General features: G+C 40.2%; 1 protein-coding gene across 1 annotated transcript in view; it reads right to left on the bottom strand.

The window, feature by feature from the left end:
* Positions 1 to 17,809, bottom strand: part of HDAC9 (histone deacetylase 9) — a 508,513-nt gene extending 490,704 nt beyond the window's left edge. The window contains exon 1 of the mRNA XM_066585479.1: positions 17,627 to 17,809. The gene's annotated coding sequence lies outside the window, so the exon portion shown is untranslated. The remainder of the gene's footprint in view (positions 1 to 17,626) is intronic.
* Between the last annotated feature and the right edge of the window lie 4,318 nt (positions 17,810 to 22,127).

The following is a 22,127-nucleotide window of genomic DNA, read 5'->3' as shown; positions in this document are numbered from 1 at the left end:
AATACTCTACTTAACAGTACTGCAAATTAAACGAAAAAACTCCAGAGGACAAAAAACACAAATATATTTAAATTAATGCGCCACTTCGCTGAAAGCACATTTTTCTATCCCTGCATCCCTCACCCGATTGTCTGTCATACTCTGAATGTCTCTATTGTGGATTGCAGTTACTTCCATGCAATGCAGCCTCCTGTCTGATACCTATCAGACACTATCTTGATGTTGCTTTCACTCTCGCATTAATCCCATGATACATCAGTACAGCATCACATGACCAACTACAGCCTGTATTCTGTATTCACCTAAATAAGCTACAGACTATGGGCTTGGTCAGACAAGCGTGGTTTACACACTGCTACAGGAACCAATAGGTTTCTAAGGAAGCACTTGCACATACCCTTTTTAGAAGCACAGAATCTGTGCTCCTAAAAAAGAAGGACAGTGAGTGCTGACTCGCCTGTCAGCTTCGTGGTGCGCAGCTATGCAGGGTGCTTTCCATAGGCTGCTATGGGAGCCATGGAAGAACGCAGCCCACGCCACGGATGTGTGACCAGGCTGTTTCACAGAGCTAGAGACAGCCCAGTCATGCAATATTTTTAAGGATGACAGCTTCGTGATTTACATGTTGCTTAACAGCGTGTTAACCACGTTTTACTGACCGAGCCCTATAAGTGTACAGTCAGGAAGATGAACTGTGATCTCCTCTATTATAACTGTGTATCATCATCAGTTAGGTCAGTCTCACACAACCGGGTTTGAATTGCGAAATCCGCGATCATCACCTGCGCAGGTGATCCACGGTATTCCGCACACATTAGAAGAATAGAACATTCACATGTTCGTTCACATGAGTGAACGGCGATTGCAATTACCACGAGCAAAAATAAAAATCGCAGCATGTCTTATTTTTCTGCGGATTCCGCACGGACGGCTTTCATTGAAGTCAATAGAAGCCATCTGACCCGCAGCCCATCCACAATTGACATTGTGGATAGGTTGCGGGTACACGCATCATCACCTATCATCAGTACTGCGCATGACTGACGGTGAGCCCCCGTGGCCATCCGCAATACAGAAATTACAAGGTACGCATGCTCGCCGACCAGGGACAAGGCCAGACTCCGCTGTGGGCTCCGACCCGTCTGTGTGAGAGTGGCCTAACTGTGATAAAAGTGTCTGTGTGCCACTCTAAGCAGTTTATTGGGTAGGGTCCATGTAACAGCATCACACAGACTGAGAAACTGACTAGAAACTGAACATATAACCCCAAGTAGATCTGAGCTGGTCAGAACTGAGATCACATGACCATCTCAGGAGAAGGAAGTCAGGAGTTTCAGATAGAAAGGCATAACTAATCAAGGTAATACTAGCTCACTTATATATACTGGGGGGATAGCTACATAATGAATTTTAAAAAAAAATACTGGAGTGGCCCTTTAATAGGAAATGTAGAAGAAATCATACTGTTGTGAGCTAATCCATTTCATCAAAACATATTCAACATCTTAGACTACATATGCACATTTGATGTATAAAATATTATGGTATTTTAGATGTATATTAGATTTAATCTGACACATACTGACATGTGCAATATGTTCTCTTTCACCCAAGAAGATGTAGAGCTGTCCATACAAATCTCTCATAAGGCTCCCAGCGTGCTATTACAGAAAACTTACTAGAGAAACTAAAAGGCTGCTGTGAGATTGCTTCCCACCCGGGAATAAGATGCCTGGCTGACACTCTGGGGAATACATCCTTATTGACATCTAGGAAAGAGTATTACTGATGAAGCTTTTAACTACCCTATTAATGTTAAAGATACATTTATTTAACACATATTTTGAGATATTTTAACAAATACTGTTCTGGAATATGTCTCACTGGTTACCATAAAACAGATGGATTTGCTTACTAAAATCCCATGTCTTACCAACCTTATCATGCAGTCATGTCCCTGGAGGACAGATAAACGGGTTTCTATTAAAACCCTATTAGAGGAAGTAGTTACTTGCCCTCTCACTAATGTCACCATTGTACTGTATGTACCCCCCAGTAGTTTAGGATGAGCTCCGTGCTTTCTGCAGAAAAGGGAAATTACAATTGAGGATGAACAGAGCTTGTTCTACTTTATACTGCTGTAGCTCTGGTTCTATTAGAATTAGTAACATGATTTTGCTAATATTCTTGGCTTTAAAATAACATCAAAAGCATGTTCATAGCCCTTATAGAACCCAAGTTACAGCAGTTTGAAGTAGAGTCGGGAATACTGAATTTACAGCTAGCCTTTTTTAGTGAGTGTGCGCAGAGGAGAGGAGGGGGGAGACAAGCGGCAACAAAGAAGATCTGGGATTCTCCTGTATGGGACCTTTCACACAGGACAGAGTATTCCGCAACAGTATTGTGGAATATGCCATCTGCAGAATTGAACATAGCAGAATCCTGCTGGCAATTCTTCATCAAAATCTGCAGTAAGAAGTGCAGAATTTGGTGCAGAATTCAGGAATGGCATATTCCGGCCTGTGTGAAAGGTCTCTATATCTTCCTGTCACAGAAAAGAGGTGACAGAATTTTTAATCATGTTTTTACCCTCCTATCAAACAGAAAGCATATTTGCTCTCTTACTGTTACAGATAGGGTTTTTACATTGATCACAGCAGAAACTATGACACAAGTATGAATACAATAAAATGGTCTATAAATGGTGGAAACTTTATATTAAACGGTGTGCAACAAAAAGATACAATATAACCTCAAAAAGGATAGCAATTTGTTTGATGGTTTACTTCCCAGCTGACGTTATTAACCCCTTAAAGACCACCAATATGCCTTTTTACATTGTTCATAAAGGCCCTTATTCATATGCATGTGCACTGTGCATTTTTTATGGAGTTGCATCAGAATACTGACACAGGTCTCTTTGTGAATAGCAATAGGCAAACGGCGACCTGAGGACAGCCTGGTAGCTGTTATAACAGTGGGGACCAGGGAAACTGCCAATCCCCACTGATTAATTCTTCACATGCCATGGTCAATGACACCCCAGCATGTAAAAAGGCTGACAGGAAGGGGCTCTCACTGTCACCTATCAGACCTGATCATGGCATCCCGAAGGGGTTGTTATTGCACCCTGAGGCTTGAAGATGAACTTTAGGTCTGTTATCTACAACAACTTATGAGGCCCAGCTTATGGCTGAGCTTCATAGGCAATAGGATATACTGTAATACTTCAGTATTGTAGTGTAGTATATAAATTATCAAAAATTGTGAACTTCAGATCCCCTATTGAGACAAAAGTAAAAACTTTAAAAAGTTTACCAAAATAGTAAAGAATACACACAAAAAAACAAAAATTCTCCTTTTCCCTCTTAATATATATTAAAAAATCACTATAACTTTATTTATTATATAAATTCAGTGTCAATGTAATCGTACTGACCCATAGAATTAATTTATCATATTATTTACACCACACAGTGAACACCATTTAAAAAAAACAACATGCCAGAATTTTGTTAATCTTGCCTCTAAAAATTGGAATAAAAAGTGATCAAAATGTTTTATGTTCCCAAAAATGGGATAAATGAAGATGAGAGCTCATTCCACGAAAAACAAGTCCTCATAGAGCTCCATCAATATAAAAATGTAATGGCTCTTGGAATGCGCTGATATAAAAGTAAATCTTTAAAAAAATGTTTTTGGTGTACAAAAATAGCAACACATAAATAAAAACTGTGTAAACTTGGTATCACCGGAATTGTGCTGACCTAATCACATTATTTATAATGCACGCTGAACCTTGCAAAAATGTAATCCAAAAAGCAACAGAGGAATTTCTTTTTTCTCACAATCTCCCCCAAATAATGTATAAAAGTTATACAACGCATTATATGTACCTGAAAATGATGCCATTAAAAAACACAACTTGTCCCGCAAAAAGTCGATGGAAACATTAATAAGTTCTGGCTCTAGAAAGGCAACAATGAAAAAAAAAATGAAAAATTAGTTGATCACTAAAGTGCAAATAGGCTTCGCTTCAGTAGTAAGGGGTTAAAACTGATCATACAGTGGGAATGGTTGTTGGTCATAAAGTGCAATTAAATGATTAAACAATAGGTCACGGTGTCCTTCTCAGAGTTCAGACCCAACTCACTCAGGAAAACAGAACTTTGAGACAAACCAACTTAATCAGCTTCTACGATGAAGTAAGCTCTAGGCTGGACCTGGGAGAGTCTATTGATCTCGTATATCTGGATTTCTCTAAAGCATTTGACACCGTGCCACATAATAGGCTGATATATAAAATGAGACAGCTCGGATTGGGTGAAAACGTGTGTAATTGGGTAAAGAACTGGCTCAGGGATAGAAAGCAGAGGGTGGTAATAAACGGTTCATACTCAGATTGGGCCACCGTCGCTAGTGGGGTGCCACAGGGTTCAGTATTGGGCCCCATTCTGTTCAATATATTTATCAACGACCTGATAGAGGGGCTGCACAGCAAAATATCTATATTTACAGATGATACAAAATTATACAAGAATTATACAAGACAATTAATACAACGGAGGACAAGGTACGGCTACAAACGGACCTAGATAAGGTGGGGGCTTGGGCAGAAAAATGGCAAATGAAGTTCAATGTTGATAAATGTAAAGTTATGCACATGGGCAGGAGAAACGGATGCCACCAATATACACTAAATAGGGTACCACTAGGGAAAAGTGATATGGAAAAAGACCTGGGGGTACTAGTGGATTGTAGACTAAACTGGAGTAAGCAATGCCAGTCAGCTGCTGCAAAGGCAAATAAAGTCTTGGGGCGAGGGACGAGAATATTATTCTTCAACTATATAAGGCACTTGTCAAGCCTCACAGATTTACTGTCCTATAACATTTCCATTAACCTTGCTCCATAATGGTCCCCCACCAATATGATATTGATGACCTATCCTGAGGATAGTGTGTCAATATCTTAGTGCCAGAAAACCCCTTTAAATCAATTGGTTGTCCATGTTATGCTCTGATGTGTTAGGAACTCAACACAGAGAGACAACACTTCTGAAAAGTGAACCCCTCTATTAACTCAGAATTCCTAATAGGGTATTAAACTTAGTTTTTGAAACCACACAAATTTGTTAAGCTCTGATCTGGTAGAAAAAATGATGGCTCAGTCATGACCACTCTAACTATTGAGGTGGTCCCACAGCTGGACCTTCACCAGGGTTTAACATGAAGAGGTAATATACACTAAAAAATGTAAGTATTGCAGTGTACTGTACAAGTGATCAAGAGACATGTGTTCAAATCTCACCAGAGGACTAAAAAATGAAAAAAAGTTTAATAAAAGTTTTAAAAATAAATTTTAAAAACTACTAAAATAAAAAAACCTTTCTACATTTTAGGTAAAAAGATATACTTATCAGCGCCTCATTCAAAACAAACCAAAATTAAAGCAAATGAATAAATGTGCACTCACCTGGTGCTCGGTGGATTTCTTTCATAAGGAGAATCCACCGGCACCTAGGGTCCACGATATCCTATCATGTAACTCTGGTTCCAAATCCAGATCCTTGAGAGTTGTCTCTGGGAATACAGCCCTCTCTAGAGCTGGTAAAGTACAGCTTGCTTAAATGAAAAAATCCCCGCGCTCCGGAACACAGAGGAATCAGTCGTAAGCTTGTTTGTCCGTAAAGCTTGATTTCATGTGCAACGCATTTTGGCAATCCACTATGTTAAAATCCACTTACATTTCATACCCTCATGGAAGACGCCATTGCGGAGACAATTACAGCGTCATCATATGGGAGGTGCTTCCTGTTCAGGTGACTTGGTACCTCACTTTATTTTCTGATGGAACGCAATGTGCGCCCCATTCCTGATTCCTCTGTGTTCCGGAGCGAGGGGATTTTTTCATTTAAGCAAGCTGTACATTTTAAGTAAAAAAATCTAAACAATAAAAAACTCCATCATTGGAAAAATAAAAAATCAAGGGGATCCATTTTTTTTCCATTTAAAATTAGTAAACAAAACTCTAAAAATTTGGTATGACTCTAATCGTGCCGGTCAGTTGAATAAAGTTAACGGTCATTTTTTCTGCTCAGTGAACTCTGTAAAGGGATTTTAAAAAAACTAAATTCCCTTTTTTCCAACTAATGCCACTTAAAAATATATAGTTTTAAAACTTTGTCAAGATTTTTAAAGGGCCATTGTGGCAAAAACACATTTTCCATGCCTGCACCTCTCAACTGATTGCTTGTCACATGCTGGAGGCCTCCTCTGTGTATTCTAACCACTTCCCTGCCTGTCAGGCACCATCTTGAGGCCTTAGTCAGACGGGCGTTTTTAGCTGCGATTTGCGCATGCGCATGCGTCCGGCGATTTTATAAAACCATTGCTTTGCAATGGTATCGGACACATGAGCGCTTTTTATGCGCTCGTCCGATAAATTATAGAACAAAAAATCGCAGATCGCACCTATCTGCGATCTGCGATTCCTGTTCTCTTCTGTATATGCGCTCAATGGGGCCGGCGGCAGCAGCGCCGACCCCATTGAGAACATATAGAAGACAAATCATTCTTCTCTGCCACAGCTGTAACAGCTGTGGCAGAGAAGAACGATGTTTGCCCATTGAATTCAATGGAGCGGCAATACAGCCGCTCCATTGAAAGCAATGGGTTGCTGGCGTGCGCGGGGTGAATTGTCGGGAAGGGGTTAAATATATAAGCCCTTCCCTGCAATTCATCCTAAAATGTGTTAAAATAAAAAAAAATTGTATACTCACCTTTCCGCTGCAGCCGGAGTCCAGCCGCGGCCGCTGTCAGTTCTCCTGAACTGCTTCTCGGCACTATTCAGCCGGCGGGGCTTTAAAATCCCCGCCTGCTGAATGATCTGCCTCTGATTGGTCACAGCCCTGACCAATCAGAGGCCGGTTTCACTCACACACCCATTCATGAATTCATGAATGGGTGAGTGACTGCTGCCTCTCAGCGCTGAGCCAATCAGGGGCAGGTCTGACTCACATCCATTCATGAATTCATGAATGGGTGTGAGTGAGGCATGCCTCTGATTGGCTCAGCGCTGAGCCAATCAGGGGGCAGGTCTGACTCACACCCCCTTCACACCCACTGCAGGACGGTCGCGCGGAGCTCCGGCTGCCGGGAGAAGGTGAGTATACATTTTTTTTTTATTTTAACACATTTTAGGATGAATTGCAGGGAAGGGCTTATATATTTAAGCCCTTACCGACAATTCATCCCGGGCTCGCCCGCAGCGCATTGCTTTAAATGGAGGCGGCTCTATTGCCGTCTCCATTGAATGCAATGAGCTGGACAGCTCCGGCCCGTTTCTAATGAAACGCGGCTAGGAGCAGATTTTCGGGCAATTTGCTAGCGACTTGCGCACCGGTCACGCGATTTGCGGATGCGCATCCGTCATGCAATCCGCAAATCGCGCGAAAAAACGCCCGTCTGACTAAGGCCTGAGAGTGATATTTTTTTACTTTCCCTTTCAATCAATCCCATGATGAGTCAGGACAGTAAGCTATAGAATTTTTTGTTTAATTATATCATTGCCTTCTATATTCACCTAAATAAATTAGAGTCCATAAGTATAAAATTAGGAGGGTAAGCCGTGATCTCCTCTATTATAACTGTGTGACAGTTGTGATCATCATCAGTAACTATAAGATTCTTTATCCCCCTCAACACAGTTTCAGTGGCAGGTATATATAATAGTTTTAAACAAACTGAGAAACTGACTTGAAAATGAACATATAACTCCAAGTAGATCTGAAAGGGTCACAACTGAGATCACATGACCATCTTAGGAAAAAGAGGCCAGAATTTTCAGATAAAAAAAAATAACTAAGCTAGGTAATAGCTGCATAATGAATTAATTAAAAAATAACTGGCGTGGCCCTTTAGTATTAATATGATACAGTAAAAAGCATCATTAAATATATAACTTCTCCCACAAAAGAAAAAAAAACAAGCACTTAGGGCTCAGTCAGACGAGCGTTTTTTTGTGCACCTATGTGTGCAAAAAAAGGGTTCCCCGCATTAGCAAAATGCTCAGGACCATGGCTCCGTGCCCATTGCTTTCAATGGGGCTGGCACTAAGCTTGAAATATAGGCCCTTCCCTGAAAATCATCCCTAGCTGCTGTAAAAAAATTGATATATACTCACCTCTCCGCTGCTGTCGAGGTTCTGGCACGTGTTCTCTCTTCTATGGCGGCATTGTACTGAAGCACTTTCAGCAGGCGGGGATTTAAAAATCCCCACCTCCTGAAAAGGCTGTGTCTGATTAGCTGAATATTCAGCCAATCACAGGTAGTGCTCAGCTATTCATTGAATGACAGCTGAGTGCTCCCTGTGATTGGTCATTGAATTTAATGAATGGCTGAGTGCTACCTGTGATTGGCTGAGTGCTGTGACTAATCAGAGGCAGCATTCAGCTGTCATTCAATGGCTGAGCGCTGCATGTGATTGGCTGAGCATTCAGCCAACCATACACAGCCGTTTCAGGAGGCGGGGATTTTACATCCCTGCCTGCTGAAAGAACTTCAGTATAGTGTTGAGGAGACAAGTGGCTAGACTCTAAAAAACAATAAATATAAAATGTTGTCTAACTTAATACTCTGCTTTATGATTTTAAACCATTTTTATGTAATGCAATCTTGTTTTCTCTAGCTGCTTTTGGAATTATTTAGGCTGCTATTGGAACAGCCAGCTACTTAGCTCCACCTCACTGTGAGAAAACGCGAGTCTAAGGCTAATGCCCACAGGCAGATTTTTGCTGCGGAATCCGGAGGGGGCGTCCGCCTCCGTAGCAATAAACGGCCATAGCATGCTATGATAAAAAGATTCTTCATACAGACGAGTGGAAACCAATTGCAGTTCCCCCCTGCAGATAAAAAAAATTGCAGCATGCTCCATTTTATTGCGGTTCCCACACGGACAGCTTCCGTTGAAGTCTATGGAAGCCATGGGACCCGTGATCCATCCGCAATTGACATTGTGGATGGGCCGCGGATTCTGTGGGAAAAGCAGGAGGAGAAGAAGAAAAGCAAGTGCGGACGTGGCTGCCGCCGGGTTCGGATTCCGCTGCGGGCTCCCGCATGTGGAATCCGACTCACCCTTGGGCTTGAGGGCTGTCACCTGAGATCCCACAATCTACTGCTAACCGTAAAAGGAAGCCATCATCAATTTGAATATGACAATGGGCAGCCTCATAGCATATAGGAGCAATAAAAGAGAAGCAAATCAAAGAATTTATAAAGGTACATAACATGTGGATTCTACCTGTGGAAAGTGGAGTTTTCCTTTAAAGCTCTCTGCACAGTTATTGGTCAGGGGTGGTTGTCGGGGGAAAATGTGAAAAGTTTACTTTGCATTCAAATCTGGAATTATTATTCATAATTTTGTTGGAATAGGTAGAAAGTTTTCATTTTAAATGTCAATTACAACTCTGCATAAATCAACTGAGCAACTTAATTAAATTCCAAAAAAATCTGAGTTTCATCCGACGTTTCTGTGGCAACCTTATTTACCTTATATGCCTGGTCATTTGCATCTGGTAGCTGATAACTAAAAACTATCTCTGTAATGAAAATTTGATATGGAATCAAATCGTCTGCTTGATTCCTGATGGCTAGATGTGTATGTTATTAAGAGACTGAAGTGAATGTGGCTGAACTGCAATACCAGACACAGCCTGTTGACAATAGTGGCGTTGTAAAAAAAAAAAAAAGTATGTGCTATATGCAAAGCACCATATCACTCTCCGCTAACTAGCCTACAGGAATTATCTAACATGGTCCACGACTCCTTCTGTAAAAAAAAATGCTCCATGCAGGCCACCGAGGTAATCTTCACTATGCTAATTAGCAGTCAATTAAAGTGAACCTGTCACTAGATATCGGCTACCCGAAATATGGGCTGCATGATCCCAGAGACATTGACATTTGACTCAGAGCTGAGCTGGAACAGAGCTCCAAGCCAAAGAGACGGGGAGCACCGCACTCTCCCCACCCAGGTCTTCAAGACTAACAGCTCTCTCTTCTATACACAAGCAGTGAGAAGAGATGTCCCTGTTGGTACTGTGGGCAGGGAGAGCCTGGCAAGGCCTGCTTTTCTGACTTGAGAGATCCAAGAGCTGGGCATCAAGTCAAAAAAGTATGCTTTTTTTATGGAATGCAGTAGCGTTTCAGAAAAAAACATACAAGGCCTGAATGGTCATATCTGCCCCGAATTCATGTTGCCCATGATTCGGACAGCATAAACCTGCTGACAGGTTTCCTTTAACTTCTTAGTGACAAAGCCTGTTTGCGCCTCGGTGATGAAGCCAAATTTTGGAAGTCTGACATGTGTCACTTTAACATAGAATAACTCCGTAAAGGTTTTGCATATCCAAGTAATTCTGACACTGTTTTTTCGCCACATATTGTACTTCATTTAGGTGATAAAAAAAGACTGTTATAATTTGTGTATGTATATTTATTAAAAGTGCCAAAATTGGGAAAATTTAGAAAACATTTTATTTTTTTCACATTTTCAACTGCAATATGTCAAATATGTGCAAACATACTGTACACATTTTTCATAAGATATATATTTCCAGCTGTTAACATTATTCTGGAGGCACACTGGAAAAACGTTAGGTTTTTTTTTTTAACCATTTAGGAGACGTACAAATTTAACATTGATTATTATTAACATTCCAAAGAACACTTCGTTTTCCTGCACCAAGCCAAGATTGCAAAGGCTAAATGATAGATACCCCCACAAATGACCCCATTTGAAAAACGACACCACTTAATATATTCACTGAGGGGTGTCATGAATATTTTGACCCCAGTTTCTTTTCAGGAGTTAATGCAATTTAGAGGAGAAAAAATAAAATTGCATATTTTTGCAGATATGTTATTCAAAAGATAGATTTTTTTATAGTGCACATAAAAATGGATAACCCTGTTTGTTCTGTGTTTAGAAACATACCCACTGTGGCCCTAATATTATGTCCATATGCACAGTGGGCCCAAAAAATGAAGGGAGCAGCCGGTGGCTTTCAGAACAGACATTTTGCTTGAAGGCATTTCAGGTCCCATAGCTCTCTTGTAATGCCCTTGAGTGGCCAATATGATAGAAAACCCCTAGTTTGAAAACTAGACCCCTTAATGAATTCCTTAGGTCTTAGTCAGACGGGCGTTTTTTCGCGCGATTTGCGCATGCGATTCGCGCATATATAGAACCAATGGTTCGCTATGGTATCGGTCACATGTCCGCTTTTTATGCAGATATGCGATAAATTATAGGACACGACGATTCGCAGATCGCGCCTATCTGCGTTCGGCGTTTTATGTGCGCACCAAAATCATTTTTTTCGCCAGTCAGTCTGAGTTTCATGCGCATTTTGATGCGCACGGCGATTTTTCTCCGGTGAGACGGGCGTTTTGCTGCGACGATTAACGCGGCTAGGTGCAGATTTTTCCCGCGATTTTTCGCCCCCGGTCACGCGATTTGCGCATGTGCATGCGATGCGCAAATCGCGCGAAAAAACGCCCGTCTGACTAAGGCCTTAACGGGTATAATCCATATTTTGATCCCACAGTTTTTGAATGAATCGAAGCAAAGCAGAAGGAAATAAATTACGATTTTCATTGTTTTGGCAATTATGTCATTTTAAAGTCAGTTTTTTTTTTTGTACAGCACACATATGAATGAAAACTTTCACCCCAAAATGGATACCCTTGTTTGTCCTGAGTTCAGAATCATACCCGTTGCGGCCCTAATATTATGTCCGTATACACAAAGGGGCCCAAACCTAAAAAAAACATTAAACGTCAATTTTTTTTAAACTTTTACATTGCATAATGGCGATCACGTGACCCAAGGCCCCTCACCGTGGCCCTTGGTCACTGCTCCAGACTCTTGGCTACCTTTAGTAGCCAGGAGCAAGGAGATTTTAAATTTCCCGGGACCCTCCCCAGCTTCTGTGCTTACGTCCGCCATTCTGTAGACGGGCGCATGCGCCGAAGTTGGAGAAAGGTCGGTGGATAAAGATCCCATCAGGGAACATCGCCAGGGGCCTTAGGTAAGTAATTTCACGGACTGGATCTGTGACGGGAGGAGAAATTTTAACTTTTTTTAAACTTTTACGCGATTGCCGTTATCCGTTGGATAGCAGTGAACACGTAACCAGTGATCGCATACCGTGGTCCCCCCGTTAAATCTTCAGACTCTCGGCTACGTTTGCTAGCCAGGAGCAAGGAGATATTAAATGACCCTGGCAACCTGCAACTCTTGTGCATGCGTCTACCATTTTGGTGGTGGGCGTGTGCACAGAAGGTCCATAGATAAATCTAGGGGCCTTAGGTACGTAATTTCATCTCCCCTCACGGATATGACGAGAGATAAAACAAACTTTTTAAACTTTTTCTTCACACTCTTTTTTATTGGATAGCGGCTATCATGTGACCGGAAAACGCATACAGCAGTCCCCGGTGATATCTCTTTGCTGTCGGCTACACATGCTATACAGAAGCACAGAGATTTTTAAATCTCCTGGGCCGCGAGCCCTTCTGTGCACACGCCCGACATTTACGTCTGGCGCGCATGCGCAGAAGGCGACATAAGGTCCTAGAAGGATGAGAACATTGTGGGACATCTCGGAGGATGGAGGTGAGTGCTTTTAGCTACCCTCGTGGATTGGATTTATGAGGGGAGCTGGATCTTTAACTTTATTTAACTTTTTTTTACACTTTTATGCGATCGCTGTGATACAGCAGATAACGGCGATCACATGACCAAGTGTCGCTCACCGAAGCCCTCCATGGCAGCATGTCACGTCCACAGGCCCTGCAGCTTTAATTCTCGGGGTGAGCGTGTTTTTACGTTCCTGAGGATTAAAGCCCACAAAGCCAGTACGTAAAAAGGCAATGGGGCAAAGGTACCTGTCACCAGGTTCATGCTGCCCAAACTATGGTCAGCATGAACCTGGGCCAAGTATGCTCATGTATGCCTCATTATTAAATGCTGTGGTGTTTCAGAATAAATGTACTCTGAAGATTCATTACAAACAGAGCTCTGAGGGCGGCGCTGCACCGGCCTCTCCCCACCCAGATTGCCAAGAGCGTGGAGAGGCAGGAGTGGTGATGCCCCCATGCCTGGCAGCTCCATTTGTAATGAATCTTCAATGTATGGTTATTCAGAAATGCCAAACTCAAGACCTGTCCAGGGCTCATGCTGTCCATCGCTCAGGCAGCATGAACCCGGTGACAGGTTCACTTTAAGCATGACTTTGCATACAGCATAGAACCAGTTTTAAAGGGAACCTGTGAATTCTCCTGACATATCTGTTTTAGTGCATAATTATAGTCCTCCTAACATAACTATACTGGATCATACTTTCTTCGAACTCTGCATTGTGCTGTTCCTTTGCCACACCTACTAGAAATTTAGGAATAAATTGACAGCTGGGTGTTACCAGTTGGGGGTTTGTCCCAACATACGCTGTCCAATCAGTTGTAACACTATCTAAGGACACACCCCTTGGACAAGAGGAATAGTACCATTCAGGTGTCAACTTATTCATACATTTCTAGGAGGAATAACAGAGGAACAGCACAACACAGAATTATGAGAAAAGCTGCTCCGGTATAGTTATCTCATGCATAGTATGAGTTTTTACTACCTGTCAGGAATGGTGACGGATCCTCTTTAGCACCTCAGGTCATTGAGGGACGGTTTAATGGGTGTTGTTGTTCATTTCTTGCTGTACCTGCCAAACTTCCAGCTTCTAATGGAAGTCTAGCTTTTGTTTCTTTGTTAGCCCAAGACATCTAAACATAATAGCTACGCTACCTAGCTGCAGTGTATAATAACACTATTGTGTCATAGAGGGAGCTGGGAGAGTTAGAAAGTATACTAGTTTTTCATCCTGTTCTGGAACAAGTTCTTCAATAGCAATTCTTTGTTTTTGCCTTTCCCCGCATCGACAAAGGTGGAAAAATACCAAAACATTGGCAAAGACTGGACATGTGATTTGAAAAACCAAACATTAGATTCCATATGCTGCATAGTGGGAATGAGATTAGGTGAAATACCGTTGAACATAATCCAATATCTGAGCAGTGAGCTATTTTAAGAAATTAATTACATTTATTTCATTTTACTAGATTAAAAAAAAAATTCCAATATATTTTCAAAAATGTGACTAATGCTTAGTGGCGTATTACAGGACAAAACATTCATTGCAAACTATTCGACTGGTGAGGCTCGGACTGCTGGGATCTCCACCAAACATCAAGCCATGCGAATAGAGTGGTTATCAATTAGGTGTGCTGCAACTCCATTCAAACTCTATGGGGGTGACAGAAACCAGCGGTCAGACCCCACAGAAAACATATCACTAAACAACAGGGACCACCCAGATTATTATAGTGAAGCCCAAAGAATAGTTCCAGATCTCAGAAGCATCATTTAAGTGCTAAGGACTTTTCAAGCTCCATTTCTCAACTTTCACGGGAAAAGTTTTGAGGAACATATACCGTACTTTTGTGTGTTATTTATATTCTGGGGAAAATGGTAGAAATTGTGTGGAAAATGCTAAAAATCTGTAAAACACTTTCAATGTTCCTTTTTTTTCTGCTCAATGAATACTATTGGTACATGGCTACATTTTTTCCTGTGGCCTTCTTATTTGTCTGCCTATGTAGGCGTATTATAAGGTTCATTAATTTGGGGGGTGGGGAGGTGAAAAGTTGTAAATCTTTAAAATGTCATTTTGGGATATGTTTCTATTTTTAGACTATTTTTTATTACAGAAAAAAACTGTAAAAAAATGATAATTTGCTTTATTTCTAAATTGTATTTCACATTTTGCTATGGTTCACATTACACTTCATGTATTTATTTTTCATGCACAGATTTAACTTATATGCCATAAGCCAGCAAACTTTAAATTGATATTTAACACATCCCGTGCCATTGAAAGTATTAGGTTAAAATTTACTGCATCATCTTATGTAACACTTATAAAGTCAATTTACAGTTTGCTACATCTGTAACAGGTGTCATAGTGACAAATGGCGCATAAACTTCATTCATGAAAAAGGGGTGTTTGTTTAGAACTTTTTTATGTTAAGTTTTGTGCTTTATTTGACCCAATTTCTGGTTCCTTTATGTCTTTTCTTTTTTATTTCATTTTATATGCGGTACTATGCCATTACAATAGCCAATATATTATGTGCCTAAACTAATACTTTAACATACAGGACTGTCTGGGGGCCTCCATGGATTTGGAACTGTTCAGTCAAGCAGGAGTTCACAATGTATGACATCACTGGGGTTTATTCTATGATTTTAAAACAGGCATTCTTGGATCCTTTTGTGAAACTCCCGCTCTATAGAATGAATGTTGTACTTATGTAAACCCAAGACGTGCAGCACATATACGCTTTGTTGCATACAGTTATATAGTGGTTACTTATCAATATACGAGATATACACACATATAAGTAGGATATTGGCATCATAAAACGCACCCAACAAACTGTACGATAAAGATGGTCAAATAAATATTAAAAAAAGATCTTTAGTATATATGAGACCTTTTTGACAAAATTGTGAATAATTCATGCCAGATTATAGGATTTTCTGGACAAGCAGAACTTTTAATGTTCACAATGTTCACACCAAATGCTAGGTGGCTCTTCAGAGGTTTTTCCTCTGTCTCTTCCCATAGATAGATAGATAGATAGATAGATAGATAGATAGATAGATAGATAGATAGATAGATAGATAGATAGATAGATAGATAGATAGATAGATAGATAGATAGATAGATAGATAGATATGAGATAGATATATATGAGATAGATAGATAGATAGATAGATAGATAGATAGATAGATAGATAGATAGATATGAGATAGATAGATAGATAGATAGATAGATAGATAGATAGATAGATAGATAGATATGAGATAGATAGATAGATATGGGATAGATAGATAGATAGATATGGGATAGATAGATAGATAGATATGAGATAGATGATAGATAGACAGATAGATAGATAGATAGATAGATAGATAGATAGATAGATAGATAGATATGGGATAGATAGATATGAGATAGATAGATAGATAGATATGAGATAGATGATAGATAGATATTAAATAGATGGATAGATAGATAGAAAGATAGATAGATATGAGATAGATAGATAGATAGATAGATAGATAGATAGATAGATAGATAGGAGATAGATAGATAGATAGATATGAAGTAGATAGATAGATAGATATGAAGTAGATAGATAGATGATATAGATAGATAGATAGATAGATAGATAGATAGATAGATAGATAGATAGATAGATAGATAGATAGATAGATATGAGGTAGATAGATAGATATGAAGTAGATAGATAGATAGATGATATAGATAGATAGATATGAGATAGATAGATAGATAAATAGATAGATATGAGATAGATGATATAGATAGATAGATATGAGATAGATGATATAGACAGATAGATATGAGATAGATAGATAGATAGATAGAAAGATAGATAGATATGAGATAGATAGATAGATAGATAGATAGGAGATAGATATGAAGTAGATAGATAGATAGATGATATAGATAGATAGATAGATAGATAGATAGATAGATAGATAGATAGATATGAGGTAGTTAGATAGATAGATATGAGATAGATAGATAGATAGATAGATAGATAGATAGATAGATAGATAGATAGATATGAGATAGATAGATAGATATTTTTTTGTCTACAAGCTTCATCTATATCTATACATACAATTAAATATAGCAAGTTGGAAGCCAGAGGAACAAGCAGCCTTCTCAGTTCCTATTAATTTTTTTGTAAGATAATAGCTGAAATTACATGTTTGGAGGAAAGTGCTCCACCTGTTTCCTACCTACTGGTCCCTCTGTGACTCCCTAGTGGAAGATTTAATTACATATGATCAGATATCACTTACTGCTACCTTCCTTTGGCCTGAACACTGATTTGTTTTTCACTGAACCAACGAACCGGGGTATGATGCTATTGAACAACAAGTAGTTATTAATCTCTTGCACCCCTGCTAGTCATTCATTTCAATTCTCACTATGTCGCTATTAAATTAAGTATATAGAGCAGAATGCGATGACGGCTATATAACTGTATCTGACCGCAGAAGTTTAATACGAGACCTTTCAAAGAACGTCATTTAACTCTTAAGAGTTCATAACTTAGGAATTCTTCTCCTATTGGTCAGGACTTTCTACCCTATGCTATCCATACCAACATGGCTACAGATACATCAGCCTGCTAGTTGTAACTTTTTCTATAATGCCAAATCAGTAGAAATGATATTACAGTTTTACAACATAAGAAAATGTTTGTAAACCAAAAACCCAAAACAGTTCAAATTCAACACGATTCATTGGACGGGATATAGACAATGATGCCATTTCTATCAGAACTTTGCCGAACCCCTCCCTAGTTAATAATCCATGCAATAGCATGCTGCTATCCAGACACTAGGATTAATAGGAGTGCAGCCTGACAGTTCTAGTCCCCGAGCTTTGCTATGTAATACATCACAACTCACCTTTCTGGTTATTCAGTAGCTCGTTAGTGAACTTCCTAATGCATCCACCTCATCCATCTTCACCGAGGAGACTAGAGAAATAGAAGGAGTGTGCAGAAGAAGAGGTAAAGTAGTTTTAGGTACTGCAGTGTATGATCCCAGGTTACAGGAAGACTGCGGAGCCGGAGACAAGACTCAGTGATGTTTTTGAAATCTGCAGATAGAGAGGGAAAGGATGGGTGAGGATGGGAGGGAGAGAAAGATCTGATCACAGCCCGTGGCGACACGAGTAGGATTTGCTAAAAATAGCAACTCAATAGAGAGAGGGAGAGGCTGGCTGAGCCAACAATTGTGGATCAGTTTCACAACACGAGCACGGGCATTGATACTGGCAGCATCCACATTAAGCACACACGGATGCAGGCTGGCTCCTCGTAGACTCTCGTCTCAGCCATTTTTTTTATTTACCGGTCTACCTGCATCGCTAACGGCTTGCATACGGTATCATTAAGGAGGTCAAGTGTCAATCACCACGTCACACACCTGTAGACGATGCACATAGGGAGGGTCACTTACTTATTCTGTGCAACATTAATATCGATCTCTTAAGTACTGATCGCTTTGCTATGAAGAATGCTATGAAGAATAGCACAGTCTCTTAAGTCAGGAGAAACCCAACTGCTCTGGTGAAGTCAGTCCAGTTCGTAACTATAGGTTACACTAAACTAATGCCCGGATATCGTAAGAATGTAGACCATTCTTTATATATTCATTTACTGTCGGGTAGTAATAGAGGTAAGGGGCGAGGTCCAAAGGATAAGCTATATAATACTTTTTTTTTTTGATGAAAGGATATTCCAGAACGGTCAGCTGGGCTTCTATCAGACATTTTTTTAATCCCATGGAAAAGTAGCCCGCCTCTAATAATACTGTGATTGGAAGAACAAGCAAATTTTTAATGTAAAGTTTTATTGATTTACCCACATGTTACAACAGATACTGGAAGTGGTCTCTGTTCATTTCTATGCATGTCGCAATATTGGCTGATACTGCCTGCAGCTCTTCAACCTGCTGTGGATAGAGTTTGTCATGTTATCCTTGAGTTCATCCAGGTGTATGCAGATTGTTGGCATATACTTTCTGCTTTAAATTTCTCCAGGGATAAAAATCACAAGTGGACAAGTCCGGGGAATGTAGTGGCCATAACTCTTTGCTCACAGTTCGCTCTTCTGTAAAGAGCTCATGAACCTGTGCCAGTGAGTTGCGGGAGGTAAGCCATGTTGCCCTATCTTGTTGGAAGAAGTGGTATATTCTTTCTTCTGGTGTTTGTTAGTCATAAAACTGTTCAAACATGTCCAGATAATCCATGGTATTCACAGCTAATTTGAAGAAAACTGGGCCCACTATTCGTGTTCCTGACACTATTCACCAAACACCCGTTTTCTGGTCGTGCAGTGGCGTTTGGTGAGTCAGGTGGGAATTTTCAGTAGACCAGTGCCTCCTATACTGTGAATTCATGTGACCTGATAAATGACACTACGCTTATTTTGTGATGAAGTACAGCAATAGATCTAGAAGTTCTCTAGTAATCATAATCAGCAACTACATGTAGTAATTTACGCTTTTATCAAGCTCTTTCAGTTCCCACACGTTATTTGGTATAGTTTCAGGTTCAGAGATTTCAGCACTCGCCAAAATGTAGTTTGTGATGCACCAACTTGCTGGGACAGTCTCCAAGTTGACTTTCAAGGGCTACTTGCAATTCACTTCTGAATGACATGGATGACTTCAGATATTCAGACTGAGGAGGCCTCAGTTTCTTTATATTTGCGACAAACCTGGTTTGACAAATTTTTGAACCAGGCTCTGAATACAACGTTTATCAGATGGTTATGTACCTGGGTACTTGCCAAAGAAGACCTCTTGCATCTCCTTAATTGATCCACTTCACACATAGCCTTCCACAATAACAATTCACTGCTGCAGATTTATGAAAGCTGGTAAAAGAAAATTTGTCTTTGTTGCCCAAGGCAACCAATCACAGTGCAGCTTTCATTTTTTATACTGCTGGAGTAAAATGAAAGGACTATGGCCAAAGACTGTGATGCTGGGATTGGAGGCGGGCTACTTTTTTGTGGCCCAGGCTGTATGATTTCATTAGAATGCTGCAGAGAAACATCCTATTTAAAAAAAAAAAATCCTAAAGTCCCACATTTTTCACACTGACCGCTAGGCCTAATAATACTCTGACACCTCTTTTCAAGTCATCTCATTATCATCACAGGTGATGTTCACAGCTTAACTGCTCCACCTTCTTGCACAATGACCACTGCACAGCATGACCAGACTATTCTCCATAGAAGTTAATGGGTCCTTTCTGTTCATTGTGTTAATGGCCCACGAAGCAGCTGTAAAGCATATCTCTAAAAGCTGCCATAAAGCATAACTGCTGCAAAGGCAAGATGGCTGTCCCCTTAGTCATGTAAAGACAATAAAATAATCTACAATTAGAAAAAAAGATGCAGATTAGAAAAACATTTATGCAGTATGTATAAACAATAAAATCTGCCAGGTGTAATGAAACATATGAAGGAAATGTGAGTGGCAAATGTGGAGACGCTCCAGCTGGCAGTGTACACCATTCTCACTTCTTCTATTCCTCCATTGTTAGCAGTAATCTCACTGTAGAGTACATATGCGAGTATAGAACACTGGTATGTTTGGCGCAACTCTCTAGTGAAAGTCATGAGGCAATAGGATGAAATATTCAGCTTCTCTTTTATCTAGTGAATTAAAAGCCAGCAATAAATACATATTTTGCGGTAGGCCTCTTCATCAGTCATGCTGAGGGGCAGTTATATACAACATATCGGTGAAGTAGTTACAAAATATAGAGTAAGGGCTCATGTCCACAGGTACTTTTTCACCGAGTATTACGCTTGCGATACACGGTTGCGTAATACGTGGTAAATGGAGTCAATGAAAGTCAATGGACTTTCATTGATCAATGCACATTAGCATGTAGACTCTTTGTGTAAATACGCACGAGAAATAGATGGCAGCATGCCCATCCACAATCTCTGCCGGCTGAGCTGGCATCACAAACACTGGTAAATGCCTTGGGGAAACCCGAAAAGCCTGTGGGCTTGAGCCCGATGTGGTAAGAAAATGGAAGAGAGCAAGAAAAAGATGTGGGGGGAATATAAAAAACAAACAAAAAAAGATTATGCTACATCGCGTATTCATACATATAATGTTTTTTGAGTGTTATACAGGGCTCTTATGGCCATAATCAGTGTTCAGGGCTAGTGTTCAGCACACCAAACCAGTAGAACCTTGTTTCAGGTAGAACCTTGCGAAACGCTTGGTTCAATTTCATACGAACCGAATGTTTAGCAAAGCTTGACCCAAAACAGGGTTTTACTAGTTCAGTTTGTTCAATACTATCGAAGATCCCCTTTAAATTGGGTCTCTCTACACTAATTTTTGAGAAGCATCCCAAGTGATAAGTTAACATTGTGGTCAGCAATTTAATATGTAGAAACTACATATGGCTCTTATGGATCATATAGGCAGAAAGCAGCAAAACACAGAATAGGCCCCACCTCAATCTGACAGCTATGGTAATAGTTGATGTCCATCATTACATTTTTAGGTCCAAAATTCTGTCCTGATTCATTTCATTATATATCAGTATAGGGGAGTTCTGTTTTCTGACCTGATAAATAGGAGGATTTGGGCGAAGCAGCAGCACATGTAAAAAACATTTGGGTATACTAATAGATCACAGGCTGAACATGAGTCAACAGTGTGATGCAGTAGCAAAAGAGGCACATACAATTCTGGTATGTATTAGGAAAAGCATAGTGTCTAGATCACGTGAGGTAATTATCCCCCTCTACTCTTTCTTGGTCAGACCTCATCTGGAATACTGTGTCCAGTTCTGGGCACCCTGAATTGAAAAAGACATAGACAAACTGGAGCAAGAGTTACCGAGATGGTGAGCGGTTTGCAAATCATGTCCTATGAGGAACGGTTAAAGGATCTGGGGATGTGTAGCTTGCAAAAAAGAAGGCTGAGAGGAGACTTAATAGCTGTCTACAAATATCTGAAGGGCTGTCACAATGCAGAGAGATCCACCCTATTCTCATCTGCATAAGGAAAGACTAGAAGCAATGGAATGAAACTGAAACGGAGGAGACACAGATTAGATATTAGAAAAAAACTTTCTGACAGTGAGGGTGATCAATGAGTGGAACAGGTTACCACAGGAGGTGGTGAGTTCTCCTTCAATGGAAGTGATCAAACAGAGGCTGGACAGAAATCTGTCTGGTATGATTAGTGACCTTGCATTGAGCAGGGGGTTGGACCTGATGACCCTGGAGGTCCCTTCTAATTCTACCATTCTCTGATTGTAAATGATTAGACTTTGGCTGCATGCACAGCATAGTTTAATGTGTAGAGAATAGACTTTTTTTTGCATTAGAGGTAAACTGTAATTTGCAACTTTATATAATTGGAG

The sequence above is a fragment of the Eleutherodactylus coqui genome, chromosome 12 (genome assembly GCF_035609145.1).
Source record: "Eleutherodactylus coqui strain aEleCoq1 chromosome 12, aEleCoq1.hap1, whole genome shotgun sequence".
NCBI classification, from domain to species: Eukaryota; Metazoa; Chordata; class Amphibia; order Anura; family Eleutherodactylidae; genus Eleutherodactylus; species Eleutherodactylus coqui.
This window is presented reverse-complemented; position numbering and strand designations above follow the sequence as displayed.